The following is a 25,555-nucleotide window of genomic DNA, read 5'->3' as shown; positions in this document are numbered from 1 at the left end:
TAATTTAGTCCTCAAATGCGCATGCCGCTCTCTCACTTCAGAGCCCTGTCATATTTCAAGGAAAAAGTTTAGGGCCACATATGGGGTATTTCCGTACTCGGGAGAAATTGCACTACAAATTTTGGGGGGCTTTTTCTCCTTTTACCCATTATGAAAAGGAAAAGTTTGGGTCTAACATGATGGTGTTGCCCTTTAATTTTTATTTTCACAAGAGGTAAAAGGAAAAAAAGACCCCCAAAATTTGTAAAACACAATTTCTCCTAAGTATAGAAATACCCCAGATGTGGACGTAAAATGCTCTGCGGGTGCATAACAAGGCTCAGGAGTGAGAGCGCACTATGTATATTTGAGACCTAAATTGGTGATTTGCACAGGGGTGGCTAATTTTACAGCGGTTCTGAAATAAACGCAAAAAAAAAATACCCACATGTGACCCCATTTTGGAAACTACACCCCTCACGGAATGTAACAAGGGGTATAGTGAGCTTTAACACCCCACAGGTGTTTGACAAATTTTCGTTAAAGTTGGATGGCAAAATGAAAAAAAAATTTTTTTTCACTAAAATACTGGTGTTACCCTAAATTTTTAATTTTCATAAGGGAAAATAGGGAAAAAAGCCCCCCAAAATTTGTAACTCCATTTCTTCTGAGTAAGAACATACCCCATATGTGGATGTAAAGTGCTCTGTGGGCAAACTACAATGCTCAGAAGAGGAGTGCCATTGGGATTTTGAAGAGAAAATGTGTCCGGAATTGAAGGCCACGTGTGTTTACAAAGCCCCCATAGTGCCAGAACAATGGACCCCCCCCCAACGTGTGACCCCATTTTGGAAACTACACCCCTCACGTAATGTAATAAGGGGTACAGTGAGCATTTTTGCCTCACAGGTGTCTGACAGATTTTTGGAACAGTGGTCTGTGCTCAGCCCACTGTTCCAAAGATCTGTCAAATGCCAGTCGGGTATAAATACTCACTGCACCCCTTATTAAATTCTGTAAGGGGTGTAGTTTCCAAAATGGGGTCACATGTTGGGGGGGTCCATTGTTCTGGCACTATGGGGGCTTTGTAAACACACGTGGCCTTCAATTCCGGATAGGGGAAAAGATGTCATATAGCCGGGGTCCCGCTGCTCGGAACCCCCGGGATCGGACCCCCGAGTTAGCTCTGCACGTAATGACGGGCAATACAGAGGACAGAGCATTGTTACGTCATGACTCCGCCCCCTCAATACAAGTCTATGGGAGGGGGCTTGGCAGTCGTCATGCCCCCGCCATAGACTTGCATTAAGGGGGTTGGCCGTGATGTCACGAGGGGCGGAGCCATGACGAAACGCTGCTCCGTCCCCTGTATCGCCCATCATTACGATGATAGCGCGGTGCCACAGCGGCGATCCCCGGGGTCCCCAGCAGCCAAGAATAGGGGATAAGATGTCTAGGGGCGGAGTACCCCTTTAAGGACCAGACCAATTTTATTTTTGCATTTTAGTTTTTTCCTCCTCGCCTTCTAAAATTCATAACTCTTTTATATTTCCATCCACAGACCCATATGTGGGCTTTTTTGCGTCACCAATTGTATTTTGTAAATACATCACTTATTTTACCATAAAATGTACGGCGCAACCAAACAAATATTATTTATGTGGGAAAATTGAAAAGAAAACCGCAATTTAGCTTATTTTGGAAGGTTTTGTTTTCACGCTGTACACTTTCCGGTAGAGATGAGTGAACTTACAGTAAATTCGATTCGTCACGAACTTCTCGGCTCGGCAGTTGATGACTTATCCTGCGTAAATTAGTTCAGCCTTCAGGTGCTCCGTCGGGCTGGAACAGGTGGATACATTCCTAGGAAAGAGTCTCCTAGGACTGTATCCACCTTTTCCAGCCCACCGGAGCACCTGAAAGCTGAACTAATTTATGCAGGAAAAGTCATCAACTGCCGAGCCGAGAAGTTCGTGACGAATCGAATTTACTGTAAGTTTGCTCATCTCTACTTACCGGTAAAAATGACATGTTTTCTTTATTCTGTGGTACCCATGTTGAATGCTTTTCTATAATTGTACCGCTTAAAAAAAATTTCAAACCATTTTAACAAAATTAGTATGTTTGAAATTGCCCTATTTTGACCACCTATAACTTTCTAATTTTTCTGTATATGGGGCGGTATGAGGGCTAATTTTTTGCGTCATGATCTGTAATTTTTATCAATACCACTTTTGCTTAGGTTTTACTTTTTATAAATTTTTTTTAATTTTTTTTTGGAATAAAATGTGACAAAAAAGCAGCAATTTTGGACATTTAAAATTTTTTTTACGTTTACGCCGTTTACGTACAGGATAATTAACAATATATTTTAATAGTTCAGACTTTTATGCACAGGGTGATACCAAATATGTGTGTTTTTTTAATGCTTTTTTGTGGGTGAAATGGGAAAAACGGACATTTCACTTTTTTATTGGGGGAGGGGATTTTTCACATTTTTTTTACTTTCTTTTTTTTACAGTTTAATAGTCCCCATAGAGGACTATTCCTAGCATTCATTTGATTGCTAATACTGTTCAGTGCTATGTATAGGACATAGCACTGATCAGTATTATAGGTGATCTTCTGCTCTGGTCTGCTCGATCTCAGACCAGAGCAGAAGACCCCGGGAGACAACCGGAGCCAGGTGAGGGGACCTCCGGCTACCATGCTGGATGATCGGATCCCCGTGGCAGCGCTGCGGGCGATCTGATCATCCATTCAAAGCACCGCACTTCCGCAGATGCTGTGATCTGTACTGATCACTGCATCTGAGGGGTTAATGGCAGACATCCGTGCGATCGCAGATGTCCGCCATTACCGGCGGGTCCCTGGCTGCCGGGACCTGCCGTGCATGACCGCTCCGGTGCTCGCCATCATGGCGGTGCGTAAATGTACGTCATGGTGCGTTAAGTACCACGTCACGTCCATTTACGTCCATTGTCGTTAAGGGGTTAAAGGGGTACTCCCGTGGAAAAAATTTTTTGTTTAAATCAACTGGTGCCAGAAAGTTCAGCAGATTTGTAAATTACTTCTATAAAAAAAATCTTAATCCTTCCAGTACTTTTTAGGGGCTATATACTACAGAAGAAATGCTTTTCTTTTTGGATTTCTCTGATGTCACGACCACAGTGCTCTCTACTGACCTCTGCTGTCCATTTTTGGAGCTGTCCAGAGCAGGAGAAAATCCCCATAAAAAAACATATGCTGCTCTTGACAATTTCTAAAATGGACAGCAGAGGTCAGCAGAGATTACTGTGGTCGCGACATCAGAGAAAAGCATTTCCTTTGTAGTTTACAGCCCATAAAATGAATTGGAAGGATTCAAAAATTTTAATAGAAGTAATTTACAAATCTGTTTAACTTTCTGGCACCAGTTGATTTAAAAAAAAAAAAAAAAAAAAGTTTTCTTAAAGCTGAACAGTTCTGAGCTATTGATTAGTTTGATCTTTTTGCACTAGAAGTGTAAATGGGCCAGGCGGAATGAGCCCTGATGCCCTACGGCAAAGGCTGTCTAGAAATTGCGTAGACATTAGCAATGTGTCTCTAGTCCAGGTTGCTATAGAGACCTTCTACCCCTTTTTTTTGGCCCAAGCACAGATAGAAGATGCTCCTCTTTCCTAAAAGGGAAGTCCTGGTAATAGAGCATGCCAAGTCCAGATAGCTCCACTGAGCACCATGACTAGCAGATGCATTATCTTGCAGAAAAGGAAGAGACACAACCTGGTTGATGCCACGTACCAAAGGTCATTACTGCTCTTTTATTGAACACATTGGGGGACATTTCCTAATCTAGTCTATTCTGGGTATGCTTATAGACCAGCGTATGTGGTAGTCTCCTGTCTATTGTGCTCCTGATTTATCAAAGGTCTCACAGCCCTTGATAAATTCTGTGCTCAGACTTCAGGGTCTACAGCTTAAACTGCATTTAGACCTGCTCCAACATGGTCTGACATTTCAGCGTATTTTGGGCAGATGCGACTTGTCGCACAAAAGTCGCTTTTGATAAATTCAGCACCAATGCATTTTCCAATGCATTTCCGTCTAAAATAGACTAGCATGCATCATGTTCTAAAAATCCTCTACAGCAAAAGTCGCAGAAACGTCGCACGTATTTAGACTGCGACTTTCTGTGCGACAAATTTAGACAGGAAAAACCAGTCTAAATCCTTTGATAAATCTCCCCCATTGTGTTCAGCTGGTAATTGTGGAGTTATTTAGGTGCTCAGTAGTAACAAATAGCAAGCCTTCAGGCATAACATAAAAAATACCACAGCGCTCACGTTCTGCGGGTAAAAAATCCATCCAGGTTCTTTATAAAGAATGCTGTAGTGTTTTCTATATTTTGTTACAACCTGGTTGATGCTCTGTAAGGAAGCAACTTTGGGCCTAAAATTAGAGAAAAACCTTGAGATGGTCTTGTCTTGCTAGAAAAACACATTTGGTTCCTTAGATCCGAAAGTCTGAGGTTCTACTTTTTTGGTTTGGGTGACAGCAAACAGGAAGGTCAATTTCCTCGTCAATGAATTCAAAGATAATTCAGAGAAGAATTCAAAGAGTTGAACCAAAGCATTAATGCACCAAAGGTAAACCACAGGGAGTCACCAGACTGAGCATTTATGGTTTTGTTTACCAATTCTTATGCATTTTTTCTCTATAGTAACAGAGGAGTAACAAAGCCCAAATGAGGCAGATAGGGCTGCCAAATAAACTGAGTGGTAATTACATTGCCACCCTTGGTCAGGTGTTATTGGTCATTTTTATAGCAACCAATTGCAACGCCAGCCTTTTTTTTTCTTTTTAATAATTCTTAATCTCACTTGCCTGTTTATTGTTTTATATTTAGGAGCTTTTAATAAGTACCGTATTTTTCGCCCTATAGGACGCACCGGCGAATAAGACGCACCCTATTTTTAGGTGCAAAATCTAAAAAATTAAAGATTTTGAACCCAATAGTGGTCTTCAACCTGCAGACCTCCAGATGTTGCAAAACTACAACTCCTCCCAGCATGCCCGGACAGCCAACGGCTGTCCGGGCATGCTGGGAGTTGTAGTTTTGCAACATCTGGAGGTCCGCAGATTGAAGACCACTGCATAGGAGGTAATACTCACGTGTCCCCGCCGCTCCGGACCCATCACCGCTGCCCTGGATGTCGCTCCATCGCTGTCGCTGTGTCCCCGTCGCTTCGGAATGTCTCTGCTGCCGGCCGGGTATCCACGCTCTCTGTCGCCGTCATCACGCCGTTACGCACGCCGACGCACGTACGCGACGACATGATGACGAGGAAGGAGAGCGCCAGCCATACAGGGGATCCCTGAACGGAGAAGACACTGAGGAGGCAGGTAAGGTCCCTCACGGTGTCCTGTAAGCACTAACCCGGCTATTCAGTCGGGCTGTTCGGGACCGCCGCAGTGAAATTCGCGGCGGTCCCGAACAGCCCGGCTGCACAGCCGGGTTAGTGTCACTTTCCCTTCAGACGCGGCGGTCAGCTTTGATCGCCGCGTCTGAAGGGTTAATACAGGGCATCACCGCGATCGGTGATGTCCTGTATTAGCCGCGGGTCCCGGCCGTTGATGGCCGCAGGGACCGCCGCGATAGGGGTGTATTCGCCGTATAAGTCGCACCGACTTTTCCCCCTCAGTTTTGGGGAAGAAAAAGTGCGTCTTATACGGCGAAAAATACGGTAACATCTGTATCTACTTATATAACATATTCTATTGAGTACAGGGGCTATGCTCAGCGCATAATTGCTAACCTGAGCATTATAAGCGTCAGAACATTGTTTCAAAGTCATTACAGTAAGATATTGTTCTGTCACATGAAAGTGCAAAGTAGCAGGAAGTGTTCATTAGCTGAACAGGCCTGATGTCCACAGTGAGTGGAGCTTTGCCCAGGAACACAGTGCTTACTCATTATTAAGTTCCACTCTACAGGAGCTCGTAGGAGAAAGCTGCTTCCTTAATGTGCTCTTGTCATAATAAGGTCGAAGATCATAACTTTCCTTTCATCATAGTCATTTCCAGCTCTTGCTTCTGCCATACCCCCGCTGGCACATCACATTGCATTCATGGACATGACATGAAAGTGGATGGGTGCAAGACAGGGGAAAGATTGCTCTCTGATTCACTAATGGTAGCTTTCATCTTTTTGAGTCATATCAATGTCACTTTACTAAGACATGCTAGGAGTTTGGTTTTATTGAAGCCATGCTGTAAGTGACAGTGCTTTTGGATTATTGTTATATGTTTATAATCATAATTTTCTTTTAAATATCTACATGTTGTAAATACAAAATAGATTAACTCCCTACTTGCAAGTGGTAAAATTGAATGATCACTTGGCCCTAACAGGGAATTATATAAATAACCAAACATTTTCAATATATGGTACAGAATCGCTTCCACTAAAAGCCATAGTAGTATAAACCTGCTAATTCCTTGACATCAGAACTAGAGATGAGAGAACTTACAGTAAATTTGATTCGTCATGAACTTCTCGGCTCGGCAGTTGATGACTTATCCTGCTTAAATTAGTTCAGCTTTCAGGTGCTCCGGTGGGCTGGAAAAGTTGGATACAGTCCTAGGAAAGAGTCTCCTAGGACTATATCCACCTTTTCCAGCCCACGGGAGCACCGGAAAGCTGAATTAATTTATGCAGGAAAAGTCATCAACTGCCGAGCCGAGAAGTTCGTGACTAATCGAATTTACTGTAAGTTCGCTCATCTCTAATCAGAACCTTTGGTGTTTGGAACCGGCTAATTTCTTTAAAGGGGTTATCCAGGAAAAAAAAAATTATATATCAACTGGCTGTAGTTGTAAATTAGTAAATTACTTCTATTAAAAAATCTTAATCCTTTCAGTACTTATGAGCTGCTGAAGTTGAGTTGTTCTTTTCTGTCTAAGTGTTCTCTTCTACTTTGTGCCGTTCCCGAGACAAGCAGAGATGTCAGCAGAGAGCACTATTGCCAGACAGAAAACAACAACTCAACTTCAGCAGCTGATAATTATTGAAAGGATTTTTTAATAGATGTAATTGACAAATCTGTTTAACTTTCTGGAGCCAGTTGATATATATATATATATATATATATATATATATACACACACATATATATATATATATATATATATAAATTATTTTATCCTGGAATACCCCTTTAAAGGGGTTCTTTGGTGGAAAAAAAAATTAAGTTTATTAAAATTTCTTTAAATAAACTGGTACCAGAAATTTCTATTTAAAAATTGTAATCCTTCCAGTACTTATCAGCTGCTGTATGCTCCCGAGGAAATTGTATTTCTGTCTGGAATTCTTTTCAGTCTGACCACAGTTCATGTCAGGAACTGTCCAGAGAACAAGCAGATCCCCATAGCAAACCTCTCCTGCTCTGGACAGTTCCTGATATGGACAGAGGTGTCAGCAGAGAGCACTGTGGTCAGACTGAAAATAACTACTCAACTTTCTCTGGAGCATACAGCAGCTGATAAGTGCTTGAAAGATTAAGATTTTTAAACAGAAGTAATTTACAAATCTGTTGAACTGTGTGACACCATTTGATTTAAATTTTTTTTTTTTAGAGTACAGAGTACCCCTTTAAGACTGTAATCTGGGACTCCTACTTGTCTTAGGTGCTCCCCAAGCACTTTTCTCCATGCTTTCTCTGTACTTTTCCTCTTCAAGCGGTTGTCCAAGATTTGAAAAAAAGAAAAAAAAATCATGCAACTGCTTTCTTTAAAACACAGCACCACTCTTGTCCTCAGTTTGTGTGTGAGATTGCAGCACAATTCCATTAAAGTGAATGGAGGCAAGCTGTAATACCATACACAACCTGAGGATGGGTGTAGCATTTTTTTTTTTTACTTTTGTTTTTTTAAATGACCAAGGACGTAAATGTACGTCCTGATGTGGCGGTACTTCGCGCACCAGGACATACATTTACGTCCTGTACATGACCGCGAGCATGTCCCTTTTTCCAATTTTACCCCCAAAAAGTGTAAAATAAATAAAATGTATAAACATATTTGGTATTACCGCATGCGTAAATGTTCAAACTATTAATATGTAATGTTAATGATCCCGTACAGTGAATGGTGTGAATGTAAAAATAAATTTTGTCAAAAAAAAATTATAAAAAAATGTATAGTTTTATATACACAAATGGGGTATCAATAAGTACTACAGATCACGGCACAAAAAAATTATCCCTCATACTGCCACTTATATGGAAAATGAAAAAGTTATAGTTCGTCAAATAGAGGGATTTTAACCCCTTAAGGACCCAGCCAATTTTCACTGTAGGACCCGGCCATTTTTTGCACATCTGACCACTGTCACTTTAAACATTAATAACTCTGGGATACTTTTACCTTTCATTCTGATTCCGGGATTGTTTTTTTCGTGACATATTCTACTTTATGGTAGTGGTAAAATTTTGTCGATACTTGCATCATTTCTTGGTGAAAAAATTGAAAATTTTGCATTTTTTTATTTATTTGAAGCTCTCTGCTTAGAAGGACAATGAATATTCCAAATAAATGATATATTGATTCACATATACAATATGTCTACTTTATGTTTCCATCATAAAGTTGACATGTTTTTACTTTTGGAAGACATCAGAGGGCTTCAAAGTATAGCAGCAATTTTCCAATTTTTCACAAACTTTTCAGAATCAAAATTTTTCAGGGACCAGTTCTGTTTTGAAGTGGATTTGAAGGGTCTTCATATTAGAAATACCCCATGAATACCCCCATTATAAAAACTGCACCCTCAAAGTATTCAAAATGACATTCAAAAGGTTTGTTAACCCTTTAGGTGTTTCACAGGAATAGCAGCAATTTGAAGGAGAAAATTCTAAATCTTCATTTTGTAAACTGGCATGTTCTTGTAGACCCAGTTTTTGCATTTTTACAAGGGGTAAAAGGAGAGAAATCTCCTAAAATGTGTAACCCAATTTCTCTCGAGTAAGAAAATACCTCATATGTGTATGTCAAGTGTTCGGCGGGCGCAGTAGAGGGCTCAGAAGGGAAGGAGCGACAGTGGGATTTTGGAGAGTGAGTTTTTCGGAAATGGTTTTTGGGGGGCATATCACATTTAGGAAGCCCCTATGATGCCAGGACTGCAAAAAAAAAAAAAAAAAAAACACATGGCATACCATTTTGGAAACTACACTCCTCAAGGCACGTAACAAGGTGTCCAGTGAGCCTTAAAACCCCACAGGTGTTTGGCGACTTTTCGTTAAAGTTGGATATGTAAATTATTTTATTTTATTTTTTCACTAAAATGCTGGTTTTCCTTCAAATTTAAAACTTTTGTAACGGATAATAGGACAAAATGCCCCCCAAAATTTGTAACCACATCTCTTCTGAGTATTGAAATACCCCATGTGTGGATGTCAAATGCTCTGCTGGCGCACTACAATTCTCAGAAGAGGAGGAGTCACATTTGGCTTTTGAAAATCAAATTTAGCTGAAATGGTTTTTGGGGGGCATGTCCCATTTAGGAAGCCCCTATGGTGCCAGGACAGGGGAAATAAAAAAAAAAACCACATGGCATACTATTTTGGAAACTACACCCCTCAAGGCACGTAACAAGGGGTCCAGTGAGCCTTAACATCCCACAGGTGTTTGACGACTTTTCGTTAAATTTGGATGTGGAAATATTTTTTTTCCACTAAAATGCTGGTTTTCCCTCAAATTTAACATTTTTACAAGGGATAATAGGACAAAATGCCCCCCAAAATTTGTAACCCCATCTCTTATGAGTATGGAAATACCCCATGTGTGGACGTCAAGTGCTCTGCTGGCGCACTACAATGCTCAGAAGAGAAGGAGTCACATTTGCAAATTTTGCTGAAATTGGGGGGGGGGGGGCACTCATGTCGCATTTAGGAAGCCCCTATGGTGCCAGAACAGCAAAAAAAAAACACATGGCATACCATTTTGGAAACTACACCCCTCAAGGAACATAACAAGGGTTGCAGTGAGCCTTAACACCCCACAGGTGTTTGATAAACGTTCATTAAGTGGCATGTGAAAAGGAAAAATTTGATTTTTTTTTTTACACTAAAATGCTGGGGTTACCCCAAATTTTTCATTTTCACAAGTGGTGACAGGAGAAAATGTTACTGTAAATTTGTAAATACATTTCTTTGGAGTAATGACATACCTCATATTTGGCCGTAAACAGCTTACAGACCGGTCTCAGAGGTGCCGGAGATCAGTCAGGGTCCTTGAGCTTTGTATTTATCCTATGGAGGAGGAACAGTGGGACCCCCCCTCAAGGGGCATTACATGCGTTAAATAGCTGGGGTACACTAAATAACTAAAGTGGGGTACAGTAGGACATAAAATTATAAATTATGTTCCCAGAATGTTGACCCATAGCATAGCCAAAACTAAAAAATATGCCCACCCCAAACCCTATGCGCTGAATCATCTTCTGGGAATGTGATGTGTGTGGCCGTCCCTAACCTGTTGCCTCAAATGTGCACCCCGCTCAGGTGGAGAGAGAGCACTGCACATTTGAGGCAACATAAAAAGTCCCCGATGATAGTGACTCAGTGACCCATGACCCATTTTTGGAAAAAATACCCCCAGAGGTCTTATCAGTTGTTTTTGGGGTTGAAATTTGCAATGTACTCTGGACTTGGTACATTGGGGTCAAATTATGGGAAATTAAAATGAAGAGGGAAATTTCGTATCGCATGGAAGTTTGATACTCCCTAAAGCAGTTTTTAATGCTGAGGCCCGGATGATCGGGGCAAGTGTCACATTGAGTGGTGGTGTCCTTTCGATTCCCCCTCTTGTGACACACTCTGCATTTTTTCTGGGTTCGTCCTTTATTTCCAGTGTCGGGGACTTCACCTGGAAAGTGTTGGCCTGGGGCCTATTACTTCAGTTCCTTGGGAAGTCCGGCCTGCTCTTTCCCGGTCACCAAAGATCAGGACCTTTAGGACGTCTTCTTGGAATTGAAGGTATGTCCCTTTGTTGCCAGCATACTGGGACAGTACAAAAGCGTTGTACATGGCAACCTGTACCATGTAGACCGCAACTTTTTTGTACCATACCCGTGTTTTCCGCATGGCCATGTATGGCTTGAGGACTTGATCAGAAAGATCAACTCCCCCCATATACCGATTGTAGTCCAGAATACAATCGGCCTTGAGGACCGGTGTTGTGGTACCTTGAACAGGGACAGGTGAGCTGCCGTTGCCATGAATAGTAGTCGGCATAAGGACATCCCTCTTATCCTTATACCTGACCAGCAACAGGTTTTCATGGGCAAGGGCACGGGACTCACCCTTGGGCATAGGTATCTGGATCAAATTTAGAGGGAGGCCTCTCGGGTTCTTCCGCACAGTCCCACAAGTGGACGTGGATCTGGCGGCAAGGGATGTGAAGAGAGGGATGCTGGTATAAAAGTTGTCCACGTACACGTGGTAACCCTTATCCAGCAATGGGTACACAAGGTCTCAAACAATTTTTCCGCTAACACCCAGAGTGGGGGAACAATCTGGGGGGTTCAATACGGGAATTTCGTCCCTCATACACCCTAAACTTGTAAGTGCACCCGGAGGTACTCTCACATACCGCGCCCGCTTCAAGGGAATATACTGGCGGAGGACGAGTCTCCCCTTAAAACTGATAAGAGACTCATCTACCGAGAGGTCCCTGAGCGGTACGTAGGCCTCCAAAGTGATCAATGAGCGGCCTCACTTTGTAAAGCCGGTCATAGGTGGGATCACTTCGGGGTGGGCATGCCTCATTATCTGCATAATGGAGGCATTTCCGAATGGCCTCGAACCGCTTCCGTGTCATGGCTATACTGTAAAGCGGGGTCTTGTATAGGATGACCCCACTCCAGTACTGCCTGACACTTGGCTTTTTGACCAGGCCCCTATGCAGCAAGAGGCCCCAAAATTTCCTCATTTCTGCTTCACCAATGGCGTACCATTCATTGTACCTGGCCAAAAAAGAATCAGGGTGGTGGGCGATGAACTGCCTGGCATACAGATTCGAAACTGTCACTGAAAAAATAACTGAAATAGTCAATTTCAGTGAATCCAGAATTGTCAATCCGGATTCGGGAGTCGCCAACAAACTCTGGAATCCGTGACTGATAACCCTCTTGGGGTCTCCAGACAGGTTCACCGGAAGGGGGCTCCGGTAAACTTGTCTTGGGGGTCGGACTCCTAGTACGAACGGCATCACCACTCGCACTAGTGCCGGCCACTGGGCCACTATGATGGGGGGTGCGTGGCGTTGCCTGGCGGCGTCTCCGCCGCCGTACAGGTGACTCATCATCAGTAATAGATGATGAGGAGGAAGATGAAGAACACAGGAATGTAGGATCTTCATCGTCCTCACTGACAGATTCAGAGGCAAGAAAAGCGTATGCCTACACTACCGAAAATACCCGGCGAGCCATCGCCTTTTTTCTACGGTGGCGGGGGGGGGGGGGGGGGTGTATGTAGTGTTGTGTGCTTGGTGTGATTATTATATAACGTAGCACTATATATTAGAGGCTATAGGTCTTGTAGACCTTAGGTCTGGAGACATTCAAATATGCCATCTAATACTACCATCTAAAGTGCTTCTTAAGTGTGATATCAGGAATTATACCAGAATTGAACCAAAAGGGAACTAACTCAACATTATAACTACAAAAGTAAGTCACTCTTTTCAGAAAAAACAAAAAACAAACATGCACACACTTATTACTTACATCATTGCGATACATTTTCTCTTCTATCCCCCACCGATTTCTCCAGTGGACTCTATATACATCTGTCCATGCCTCCTTCCCTCACCTATGTATTGCTCGCATGCACTGCTCACCATCATAAACCACCCAAAGTCACCTCATTCCATGGTACAGCACTGAAGTCGCTTCATCACTTCACCCAGCCATCTGCTCTCCCTTTTCTTTCTTCTGCTTTTAGCTGCTGGGGACATTGCTCCTAACCCTGGCCCACATTTCACTAATATTTGCTCTACACTACCTGCCTCTTGCGGAACCACTACAAACTTTAACTGCGCTCTCCTAAACTCTCGATCTGTGTGCAATAAGCTCACCCAGATTCATTACTTATTTCTCACTAATTCTCTTAATCTGCTGGCTCTCACAGAAACATGGATACAACCTTCTGACACTGCTTCTCTCGTTGCTTTATCTTATGGTGACCTTCACTTTTCCCATACCCCCAGATCTGACACCAGGCATGGTGGAGGAGTTGGGGTGCTTCTAGCCAAACAATGCACTTTTCAAGTCATCCCCCCATTACCTTCACTCACGTTTCCCTCTTTTGAGGTCCACACCCTCAGGCTCTTCCGAACCATTGCCACCTGGCTCCCTCACTTTCTTTCCTCAGAAACACCTACACTCATCATGGGTGATTTTAATATCCCCATCGATACCCCAATCTCCTCTTCTGTCTCTAAACTCCTCCTTTGCCCTTTCACAGCTTACTGACTCTCCCACACACAAGGATGGGAATACACTGGACTTGATCTTCTCTAGACTTTGCTCTTTCTCTAAATTCATTAATTCTCCCTTTGAGCTCTCTGACCACAAACTTCTCTCTTTCTCTATCAGTAACTCCTATCCTCTTCCGGACACTCCAACCTTGTACACTTACAGAAACCTGCGTGCCATAAACACTAGTCAATTTATAGACATTCTACAAGCTTCACTATCACCAATCTCTTCTCTCTCCTGCCCTAATCTAGCAGCCAAACATTACCATGACACCCTAAAGTCTACCCTGGATCAAATGGCACCCTCTAAAACACGAACCTCCCGACAAAGACGGCAGCAACCCTGGTACACGCTAACAACCCGCTTTCTCAGGCGATGCTCTAGGTGTGCTGAACGTCTGTGGAGGAAAACTAAGACTTCTTCAGACTATCTGCACTATAAATTCATGCTTAAATCCTATTACTCCGCTCTTCATCTGGCCAAACAAACATATTTTACCTGCCTCATCTCCTCTCTGTCTAACAACCCAAAACGCCTTTTTGACACGTGCAACTCTCTCCTTCAGCCTAAAGTCCTTGAAGACCTGGCCAAATACTTCAAAATTAAAATCGATGACATTCGTGATGAAATCCTCTCCCAGTCCCCTAAAAGTTCTGACCCAATTCCCAGCCACGTCTCCTCTTCATCACTCTCAGTTTTTGAGCCTGTAACGGAGGATGAGGTTTCCAGGCTCCTCTCCTCCACCTGCCCCACTACCTGCTCTAGTGACCCCATGCCTTCACACCTCATCCAGTGTCTCTCTCCTGCTATCAGCTGTCACCTAACTAAAATCTTTAACCTCTCCCTCTCTTCTGGGGTCTTTCCCTCCTCTTTCAAACACTCTATCATAACCCCACTATTGAAAAAAACATCTCTGGACCCATCCTGTGCAACCAACTATCGACCTGTGTCAAATCTCCCCTTTATCTCCAAACTCCTGGAACGCTTGGTCTACTCCCGCCTTATCCGCTGTCTCTCCGAGAACTCTCTCCTTGACCCCTTACAGTCTGGTTTCCGCTCCCTTCACTCCACAGAATCGGCCCTAACCAAAGTCACTAACGATCTTCTGACGGCCAAATCAAATGGCAATTTCTCTTTACTGATTCTCTTGGACCTCTCTGCGGCTTTTGACACTGTGGATCACCAACTCCTCCTCAGTAGTCTCCGCTCCATCGGTCTCAAGGACTCTGCTCTCGCCTGGTTTTCCTCCTATCTCTCTGGCCGCTCCTTTAGCGACTCGTTTTCTGGCTCTACTTCTTCTCCTCTTCCCCTTGCTGTCGGGGTTCCCCAGGGATCGGTACTGGGTCCTCTACTCTTTTCACTCTACACATCCCCCATTGGAAAAACAACCCCTGCACTCCTACAGAATACCAGTGACTGTCTCTCTGCTGTCTCAGACATCATGTCCTCTTTATATCTGAAACTAAATCTTTCGAAAACAGAACTTCTTGTTTTTTCTCCATCAACTGATACTGTGCCTAACCCTGACATTTCCATCTCGGTATGTGGGACTACCATAACTCCCGGGCAGCAGGCTCGCTGTCTTGGAGTTATACTTGACTCGGATCTGTCTTTCACTCCCCATATTCAGTCCCTTTCACGTTCTTGTCACCTGCATCTCAAAAACATTTCCAGAATCCGCCCGTTTCTCACTACTGAAACTGCTAAAACTCTCATTATTGCTTTGATTCAATCCCGCCTCGACTACTGTAACTCTTTACTAATAGGCCTTCCTTTCTCCAAACTCTCTCCTCTCCAGTCCATCCTTAATGCCGCAGCCAGACTCATCTTCCTCTCCAGCCGCTACACCGACGCCTCCTCCCTGTGCCAGTCACTACACTGGTTACCAATTCAGTCCAGAATACAGTTCAAAATCCTCAGTCTCACACACACAGCTCTCCACAATGCTGCACCTCCCTACATCTCCTCTCTCATCTCCATCTACCATCCTACACGTTCTCTCTGATCTGCTAATGATCTCACACTAACATCTTCTATAATCCGAATTTCTCACTCCCGTCTCCAAGACTTCACTCGTGCTGCACCGGTTCTCTGGAATGCTATACCTCAATCCCTCAGACTCAACAACAACATCCATAATTTCAAATGTGGCCTAAGAACACATCTCTTCAGACAGGCCTATAACATTCTCTAATTGGCCTCAACATATCCTCAACATATCCCCACACCTCTTGTTTGAATAGTTATTATGTAATATTATGTCTGATACTTGTCTTTGTTTGTACCCAATAATTGTAAGCGCTGCGGAATCTGTAGGCGCTATATAAATAAAATTATTATTATATGGTGTGTGATTAAAAATCACATACCGTTATATGGGGGAAAAAAGCTACGGCCAAAAATAAAATGAGGGGGGGCATATGCAGTGCCCTGAACCCCTAATAGGGCCCGGGTCACACTGAAAAAACTGCAGAGGACCCTTGGGGACCTATTAGGGGGTCGGGGGATTTTTTTTTTTTTACTTTTATACATTTTTAACACCTACCTGTCCCTGGGGTTAATCTGTCCCTGCTCTAAGGGGGAACTTCGGTCCTGAGGGGGCTCCGATCGTGCAGAGGGGGGTCCCTGGCTTCCTCCAGCAGCTCTCTGTGACCCGCATCACCGGAATAGACGCAAATCGCAAGTGTGAATTCACTTGCGATTTGCGCCGATCGCCGACATGGGCATTTGCGCGGGGTGCCTGCTGATCGATATCAGCAGTCACCCCGGTCCGATCCCTGCCCGCTGCGCAGCTGTGATGGAAATTCCCATGGACGTACATGTACGCCCGGGGTCCTGAACAGGTTAAACTTACTAATTTGGTTAAAAAATTTTTAAGCGCAACAATAATAGAAAAGTGTGTAATCATAAGTATCATTTTAATGGTATTGACCCACAGAATAAAGAACACACATAATTTTTACACTAAATTGTACGGCGTGAAAACGAAACCTTCCAAAATTTGCAAAATTGCGGTTTTATTTTTAATTTCCCCACGCAATAGTTTTTTTTGGGTTGCGCCATACATTTTATGGTATAATAAGTGATTCATTACAAAGGAGAACTGGTCTCACAAAAAAAAAAGCCCTCATACTAGTCTATGGATGAAAATGTAAAAGAGTTACGATTTTTAGAAGGCGAGGTGGAAAAAACAAAAATGCTAAAATAAAATTGGCCTGGTCCTTAACCCCCTAAGGACGCCGCCCTTTTTCACCTTAAAGGGGTATTCCAGGCAAAACCTTTTTTTTATATATATCAACTGGCTCCGGAAAGTTAAACAGATTTGTAAATTACTTCTATTTAAAAAATCTTAATCCTTCCAATAGTTATTAGCTTCTGAAGTTTTCTGTCTAACTGCTCAATGATGATGTCACGTCCTGGGACGTGAGTCATCAGAGAGCAGTTAGACAGAAAAAAACAACTCAACTTCAGAAGCTAATAACTATTGGAAGGATTAAGATTTTTTAATAGAAGTAATTTACAAATCTGTTTAACTTTCCGGAGCCAGTTGATATATTAAAAAAAAAAAAAGTTTTGGCCTGGAATACCCCTTTAACCTCTTAAGGACCCAGGACGTACGGGGACGTCCCCGCACCCTGGGCTTTAAGGACCCAGGACGTCCCCATACGTCCTGGTGTTTTCCGGTCTCTGCCGCTCGCCGGGCAGAGATCGGAACCGGATGCCTGCTGAAATCCTTCAGCAGGCATCCAGGGCAAACGCCGAGGGGGGCCATGTAGGCCCCCCATGTCGGCGATCACCGCAAATCGCAAGGGAAATCTGCGGCGATACCGGGCTGATCGGGTCTCTGGGACCCGACCACCCGGTAATTTCGCATGATCCCGGCCGTCACAGACAGCCAGGACCATGCTGAAGTATAGGAGCGAGGTGGCAAGCCTGCCACCTCCTCCTATTCCCTGCGATCCGTCGGTTAGTTAACCGACCAATCGCAGGAGGGGGGGGCGGTTACTTCCTCCCGTCCTGCCCGGCCCCTTGAAGTCCGGAGAGGACGGGAGGAAGACCGGGGGACGGGGGAGTGCTGGGGACCGGCCCCGGTACTTACCTCGTCCCTGAAGACCCGGATCCAGACGATGAAGACGGTGGCGGCGACAGGTGAGTATATCTTCAGCCGCGGTCGGGCCCTTTACAGCAATGCACGTCGCCGTAAAGCGACATGCATTGCTGTAATAGGACCCTGTAAACTACAACTCCCAGCATGCCCAGACAGCCCTTGGCGTCTGGGCATGCTGGGAGTTGCAGTTTTGCAACTTCTGGAGGTCCACAGTTTTTGGACCACTGTGCCCTTCCAGATGTTGCAAAACTACACATCCTCAGCATGCCCTTACTGTCCAGGCATACTGGGAGTTGTAGTTCTGTAACATCTGGCCCTTCAGATGTTGCAGAACTACAACTCCCAGCATGCCTGGACAGTTTTGGCATACTGGGAGTTGTAGTTTTGCAACATCTGGAAGGGCACAGATTGGGAACCACTGTTTTAGTGGTCTGCAAACTGTAGTCCTCCAGATGTTGCAAAACTACAACTCCAAGCATGCTGGGAGTTGTAGTTCGGCAACATCTGGCTCTAAAGATGTTGCCAAACTACTACTCCCAGCATGTCTGAGAATGTTTGGGAGTTGTGGTTTTGCAACAGCTGGAGGCACACTGGTTGGGAAACATTGTTTCCTAACTCAGTGTTTCCCAACCCGTGTGCCTCCAGCTGTTGCAAAACCACAAGACCCAAACATTCTCAGGCATGCTGGGAGTAGTAGTTTTGCAACAGCTGGAGGTCCCCCCCCCCTGTGAATGTACATGGTACATTCACATGGGCAGGGGCTTACAGTGAGTATCGGGCTGCAAGTTTGCAATGCAGCAAATTTTGCGCGGCAGCTCAAACTCGCAGCGGGAAATTCGCTGTAATCCCCGGCCCATGTGACTGTACCCTAAAAACACTACACTACACTAACACAAAATAAAATAAAAAGTAAAAAACACTACATATACACATACACCTACACAGCCCCCCTCCCTCCCCAATAAAAATGAAAAACGTCTGGTACGCCACTCTTTCCAAAATGGAGCCTCCAGCTGTTGCAAAACAACAACTCCCAGTATTGCCGGACAGCCGTTGACTGTCCAGGCATGCTGGGAGTTTTGCAACAGCTGGAGGCACCCTGTTTGGGAATCAATGGCATAGAATACCCCTATGTCCACCCCTATGCAAATCCCTAATTCAGGCCTCAAATGCACATGGCGCTCTCAATTCGGAGCCCTGTCGTATTTCAGGGCAACAGTTTAGGGCCACATATGGGGTATAGCCGTACTTGGGAGAAATTGACTAACAAATCTTGGGGTCTTTTTCTCCTTTCACCCCTTATGAAAAGGTGAAGTTGGGGTCTACACCAGCATGTTAGTGTAAAAAAATAAACTTTTTACACTAACATGCTGGTGTTGCCCTATACTTTTCATTTTGAAAAGAGGTAAAGGGGAAAAAAGCCCCCCAAAATTTGTAACGCAATTTCTCCCGAGTACGGAGATACCCCATATGTGGGCGCAAAGTGCTCTGGGGGCGCACAACAAGGCCCAGAAGGGAGAGTGCGCCATGTACATTTGAGGTGATTTGCACAGGGGTGGCTGATTGTTACAGCGGTTTTGACAAACGCAAAAAAAAAAAAAACCCCACGTGACCCCATTTCGGAAACTACACCCCTCACGGAATGTAATGAGGGGTGCAGTGAGAATTTACACCCCACAGGTGTCTGACGGATCTTTGGAAGAGTGGGCTGTGCAAATTAAAAATGTTGTACAGCCCACTGTTCCAAAGATATGACAGACACCAGTGGGGTGTAAATTCTCACTTCACACCTCATTACATTTCGTGGCTCTACTTCTTCACTTTAATGCTCACTTTAAACCTTGTTACATTCCGCAAGGGGTCTAGTTTCCAAAATGGTATGCCATGTGGGGGTTATTTTGCTGTCCTGGCACCATAGGGGCTTCCTAAATGCGATATGCCCCCCGAGCAAAATTTGCTCTCAAAAAGCCAAATATGACTCCTTCTCTTCTGAGCATTGTAGTTCGCCCGTAGTGCACTTCAGGTCAACTTATGGGGTACCTCCATACTCAGAAGAGATGTGGTTACAATGTTTGGGGGGTATTTTCTGCTATTAACCCTTGCAAAAATGTGAAATTTGGGGGGGAAACACACCTTTTAGTGAAATTTAAAATTTTTTTTTTTACGTATGCAAAAGTCGTGAAACCCCTGTGGGGTATTAAGGCTCACTTTATTCCTTGTTACGTACCTCAAGGGGTCTAGTTTCCAAAATGGTGTGCCATGTGGGGGATTTTTGCTGTTCTGGCACCATAGGGGCTTCCTAAATGCAACATGCCCCCCAAATACTCTCCAAAATCCCCTTGTCGCTCCTTCGCTTCTGAGCCCTCTGCTGCGCCCGCCGAACACTTTACATAGACATATGAGGTATGTGCTTACTCGAGAGAAATTGGGCTACAAATATAAGTATACATTTTCTCCTTTTTCCCCTTGTAAAAATTCAAAAATTGAGTCTACAAGAACATGCGAGTGTAAAAAATGGAGATTGTGAATTTTCTCCTTCACTTTGCTGTTATTCCTGTGAAACACCTAAAGGGTTAAAACGCGGACTGAATGTCATTTTGAATACTTTGGGGGTGCAGTTTTTATAATGGGGTTATTTGTGGGGTATTTCTAATATGAAGACCCTTCAAATCCACTTCAAACCTGAACTGGTCCATGAAAAATTGTGAGTTTGGAAATTTTGTGAAAAATTGGAAAATTGCTGCTGAACTTTGAAGCCCTCTGGTGTCTTCCAAAAGTAAAAACACGTAAATTTTATGATGCAAACATAAAGTAGACATATTGTATATGTGAATAAAAATTTTTTTGGGGGGAATATCCATTTTCCTTACAAGCAGAGAGCTTCAAAGTTAGAAAAATGCAAAATTTTCAAATTTTTCATCAAATTTTGGGATTTTTCACCAAGAAAGGATGCCACAAAATTTTAACCACTATGTTAAAGTAGAATATGTCCCGAAAAAACTATCTCGGAATCAGAATGATAACTAAAAGCATTACAGAGTTATTTATGTTTAAAGTGACAGTGGTCAGATGTGCAAAAAATGGCCGGGTCCTGAGGTGTAAAATGGCTGGGTCCTTAAGGGGTTAAGTACTGAGCCCTTTTTCGCAATTCTGACCACCGTCTCTTTACGAATTAATAACGCGAAAACGCTTTTACCGAATACTCTGATTCTGAGATAGTTTTTTCGTTACATATTCTACTTTATTTTGGTGGTAAATTTTCGGTGTTACTTGCATCCTTTTTTGGTGAAAAATCCAAAAATTTCAAGAAAATGTAGAAAATTTTGCATTTTACTAACCTAGAAGCTCTCTACTTGTAAGGAAAATGGATATTCCCAATACATAAAATTTTTCTTCACAAATACAATATGTCCACTTTATGTTGGCATCATAAAATGGACATATTTTTGCTTTTTGAAAAAATTAGAGGGCTTCAAAGTAGAGCAGCAATTTTCAAAAATGTCATGAAAATTGCTAAATCTGAAGGGACAGATGTTACAGAACTACAACTCCCAGCATGCCTGGGCAGTCCAGGCATGCTGAGAGTTATAGTTTGGCAACATCTGGATGGCTACCGTTTGGGCACCACTGTAACAGTGGTCTCCAAACTGTGACCCTCCAGATATTTCAAAACTACAACTCCCAGCATGCCCAGACAGCCTTTGGCTGTCTGGGCATGCTGGGAGTTGCAGTTTGGCCCTCCTAGTGGTTGCCACATTAAAGATCACTTTACTTTCACTTTCAATTCCCCCCCCCCCCACGTCGATTCTCTACCTGAGCCAGGATCCAGCAGGATCCAGCAGTCTCCAGCGAAGACTGGGGGTCCCCAGGCATCTTCTCCTGCAGGTACCGGCTTCCATCTTCTGTCCATGTTCCCCTCGACATCCGGGGGGGGGGGGGGCAGAACTGTCCTCTTCTGCCATTGGTCAGAATCAGTTCTGACCAATGGCAGGGGATACGAGGAGATCGCAGCACTGCGACCTCACTCCTAGCCCTCAGGATGATTGGGGCTGTCCCAGCTCCGATCATCGCTATTTTCGCTATTCGCTATTTTTTTTCAACTACTGTTTTGCTAACGTGCGACAAATTTATTATTCTGTCGCACGGCCCTATCAAATTTGTTGCACGTAAACAAAAGCGGGAAAATCCCCCCACGTAAGCAAAACCTGTGAGGTAAGCACCAGAGATTGATCCTCTCTTCCTGCGTTAGGTAAAGAGGTCTTTCTTTGCTGTCCTCACTTGTTTCTGGTCCTCAAAATCATCCTGCGTTGCCTAACCCATTGGGATTGCCCAAGTAGGTGGTAAGAGGAGGTCAAAAAATCGAAACACATTTCCCAGCCTAGTGCCACGGAAGAAATATTACAAAGAATGTTGTCCGCCATTGCCACAACACAACCTGTAGGAGACTCTATTCCGCCAAACTCACCAAACAGTTCTGATTTTGAGGATTTCGGTGGACCAGCAAAGCGGCGATTGCGAACCGGAAAGAAGAAAAACTGTACAGACCAGGAAATGGAAGTGCTAGTGGAAGAGGTATGTTTGGAGTGTGTGTGTGTGTGTGTAAATGGTTGAGGTTGTGTGTGCCTCTGTGAGTGTATGGTTGTCAGTGTTTTTTTTGTCTAAAAAAAACTATCCAAAAAAATCACACACAGTACACAAAAGTAAGCATTAAAAATTAATAATGTAGTTCTAACACACTTTCATAAAAAAAATACAAATACCTTTTACTAAAAGAGGGCAATTCATTTTAGAGGATGTAAAGCATTTTAGTAAGCCAGGACTTACTAGCGACTTTTTAGAGATAGTCGCATTTTATAAATCTCTTACTACTGCAAGTCAATTTCTAAAACTTGCTAATATAAGCCAAAATCAATTTTCTTGCTTTTTTTGCTCTTAGGGATGATTGTCGCACAGAAAATTGCATAGTCTTAGTTGCGACTTTTTTGCGACAATTATATGAAAGAAATATAATTTCTTTCTTTAAATGCCCCCTATGTCAATCTCTGTGACATAACTTAGCAATGTATTGGCCTGTACTAACTTTTACATTAAAGAGGTTATCCTTTTATCTGCATCATACTTTGCTATCTTCTTCAAAGCAGTCACATTGCACTCTTAAACTCCTCTGGAACAGGTTTTTTTGGCCACCTCCTTTAGTGATTGTGGGGGTTTATGTGTTAGGACTCCTAGCGATCATGTGTTTATCTGTGGATAAGTGGAACATGTTTTTTGTGGATAAACCTTTTAATGGCATTACTTCCTCTTTTGTCAAGGAGAAAATATGATGCCAATATGTAAAATGGGTTTAAAAACTATTCAATGTTTTTTTCCCCCCATTTTTAGTAGATTATTATGTAGGCAGCCATCTTGCTGAGTAGTTTAAAAGCATTTAGAGAAATGCTTTACAACAGGCCTTATAGAAATAGACACAATAGACTGGACCAGACCCTATTCACTCAAATGGGAACATTTTCTTTGCTTGCTCTGTGACCTGTCCAGATGTAATTCCTCAAGAAAGAGGAGGCTGATCTCTTAGCTCCAGCTCTTCTGAATGGTAATAGATCCTGTGTTATCTGTACAATGGTGTCAGCTTTCACTGTTTGTGATGATAATTAGCCATTTCTGGAAAGGGATCAAGACATAACAGGAAGTATCAGCTTAATATGAGGCCTAGTGACCAGAATGAGAACTGCAGGATTCTAGGATTATTTTATTATAAATATAGAAAATTTGAAAAACATCACCAAAAATTCTTGAAAAATATCTTTAACATAAAAACTGATACTTTTTTCATTCCATATCAGGCTAAATTTACTCTGTTTGTTCTGTACATTTAGTGTGTGCACCAGAAAAGCTGCTCATAAACTTTATTTGCCTGGAGCCAAAAGAAACAAGGGATAGAGTAAAGTAGTACACTGTGAAATTCCTTCCAACAGAAACCCTTAAGAAAAAAAAAAGGTTGACCGTTGACCTACCAACTGGTTGACAGTCCCTTTCTAAGTGCAAAGTGAAAACTATCAGTAGAAAATAAGTCTGACTAGCCTTGCCAATACCTGGAGGGCATGCAGTAGAAAAATTAGCAGGCAACAGATGGTTAGGGTACAGTCCAAAGGTATATGTTACGCCGAGCGCTCCGGGTCCCCGCTCCTCCCCGGAGCGCTCGCTACACTTCCCTCACTGCAGCGCCCCGGTCGGTTCCACGGACCCGGGGCGCTGCGTTACCACCTCCGGCCGGGATGCGATTCGCGATGCGGGTAGCGCCCGCTCGCGATGCGCACCCCGGCTCCCGTACCTTACTCGCTCCCCGTCAGTTCTGTCCCGGCGCGCGCGGCCCCGCTCCCTAGGGCGCGCGCGCGCCGGGTCTTTGCGATTTAAAGGGCCACTGCACCGCTGATTGGTGCAGTGGTTCCAATTAGTGTTTACACCTGTGCACTTCCCTATATCACCTCACTTCCCCTTCACTCCCTCGCCGGATCTTGTTGCCCTAGTGCCAGTGAAAGCGTTCCTTGTGTGTTCCTTGCCTGTGATTCCAGACCTTCTGCCGTTGCCCCTGACTACGATCCTTGCTGCCTGCCCCGACCTTCTGCTACGTCCGACCTTGCTTCTGTCTACTCCCTTGTACCGCGCCTATCTTCAGCAGCCAGAGAGGTTGAGCCGTTGCTAGGGGATACGACCTGGTCACTACCGCCGCAGCAAGACCATCCCGCTTTGCGGCGGGCTCTGGTGAAAACCAGTAGTGACTTAGAACCGATCCTCTAGCACGGTCCACGCCAATCCCTCTCTGGCACAGAGGATCCACTACCTGCCAGCCGGCATCGTGACAGTAGATCCGGCCTTGGATCCCGCTGAAGTTCCTCTGCCAGTTGTCGCTGACCTCACCACGGTGGTCGCCCAGCAGTCACAACAGATTGCGCAACAAGGCCAACAGCTGTCTCAACTGACTGTTATGCTACAACAGTTACTACCACAGCTCCAGCAATCATCTCCTCCGCCAGCTCCTGTACCTCCTCCGCAGCGAGTGGCCGCTTCTGGAATACGACTATCCTTGCCGGATAAATTTGATGGGGACTCTAAGTTTTGCCGTGGCTTTCTTTCCCAATGTTCATTACACTTGGAGATGATGTCGGACCAGTTCCCCACTGAAAGGTCTAAGGTGGCTTTCGTAGTCAGCCTGCTGTCTGGAAAAGCCCTGGCTTGGGCCACACCGCTCTGGGACCGCAATGACCCCGTCACTGCCTCTGTACACTCCTTCTTCTCGGAAATTCGAAGTGTCTTTGAGGAACCTGCCCGAGCCTCTTCTGCTGAGACTGCCCTGTTGAACCTGGTCCAGGGTAATTCTTCCGTTGGCGAGTATGCCGTACAGTTCCGTACCCTTGCTTCAGAATTATCCTGGAATAATGAGGCACTCTGCGCGACCTTTAAAAAAGGCCTATCCAGCAACATTAAAGATGTTCTGGCCGCACGAGAAATCCCTGCTAACCTACATGAACTCATCCATCTTGCCACTCGCATTGACATGCGTTTTTCCGAACGGCGTCAGGAGCTCCGCCAGGATATGGACTCTGTTCGCACGAGGCGTTTCTTCTCCCCGGCTCCTCTCTCCTCTGGTCCCCTGCAATCTGTTCCTGTGCCTCCCGCCGTGGAGGCTATGCAGGTCGACCGGTCTCGCCTGACACCCCAAGAGAGGACACGACGCCGCATGGAGAATCTCTGCCTGTACTGTGCTAGTACCGAACACTTCCTGAAGGATTGTCCTATCCGTCCTCCCCGCCTGGAAAGACGTCCGCTGACTCCGCACAAAGGTGAGACAGTCCTTGATGTCTACTCTGCTTCTCCACGTCTTACTGTGCCTGTGCGGATGTCTGCCTCTGCCTTCTCCTTCTCTGCTGTGGCCTTCTTGGACTCTGGATCTG

At 44.2% G+C, this 25,555-nt stretch overlaps 1 protein-coding gene across 3 annotated transcripts in view; it reads left to right on the top strand.

Annotated features, from left to right (window-relative positions):
- OSBPL10 (oxysterol binding protein like 10) overlaps nucleotides 1-25,555 on the top strand; it is an 857,577-nt gene that overhangs the window by 496,006 nt on the left and 336,016 nt on the right. The gene's annotated exons all lie outside the window — the stretch shown is intronic.

This window comes from Hyla sarda, chromosome 5 (genome assembly GCF_029499605.1).
Source record: "Hyla sarda isolate aHylSar1 chromosome 5, aHylSar1.hap1, whole genome shotgun sequence".
Classification (NCBI taxonomy): Eukaryota; Metazoa; Chordata; class Amphibia; order Anura; family Hylidae; genus Hyla; species Hyla sarda.
Note: the sequence above shows the minus strand (reverse complement) of the source record. Positions and strands in the feature narration are given on the sequence as shown.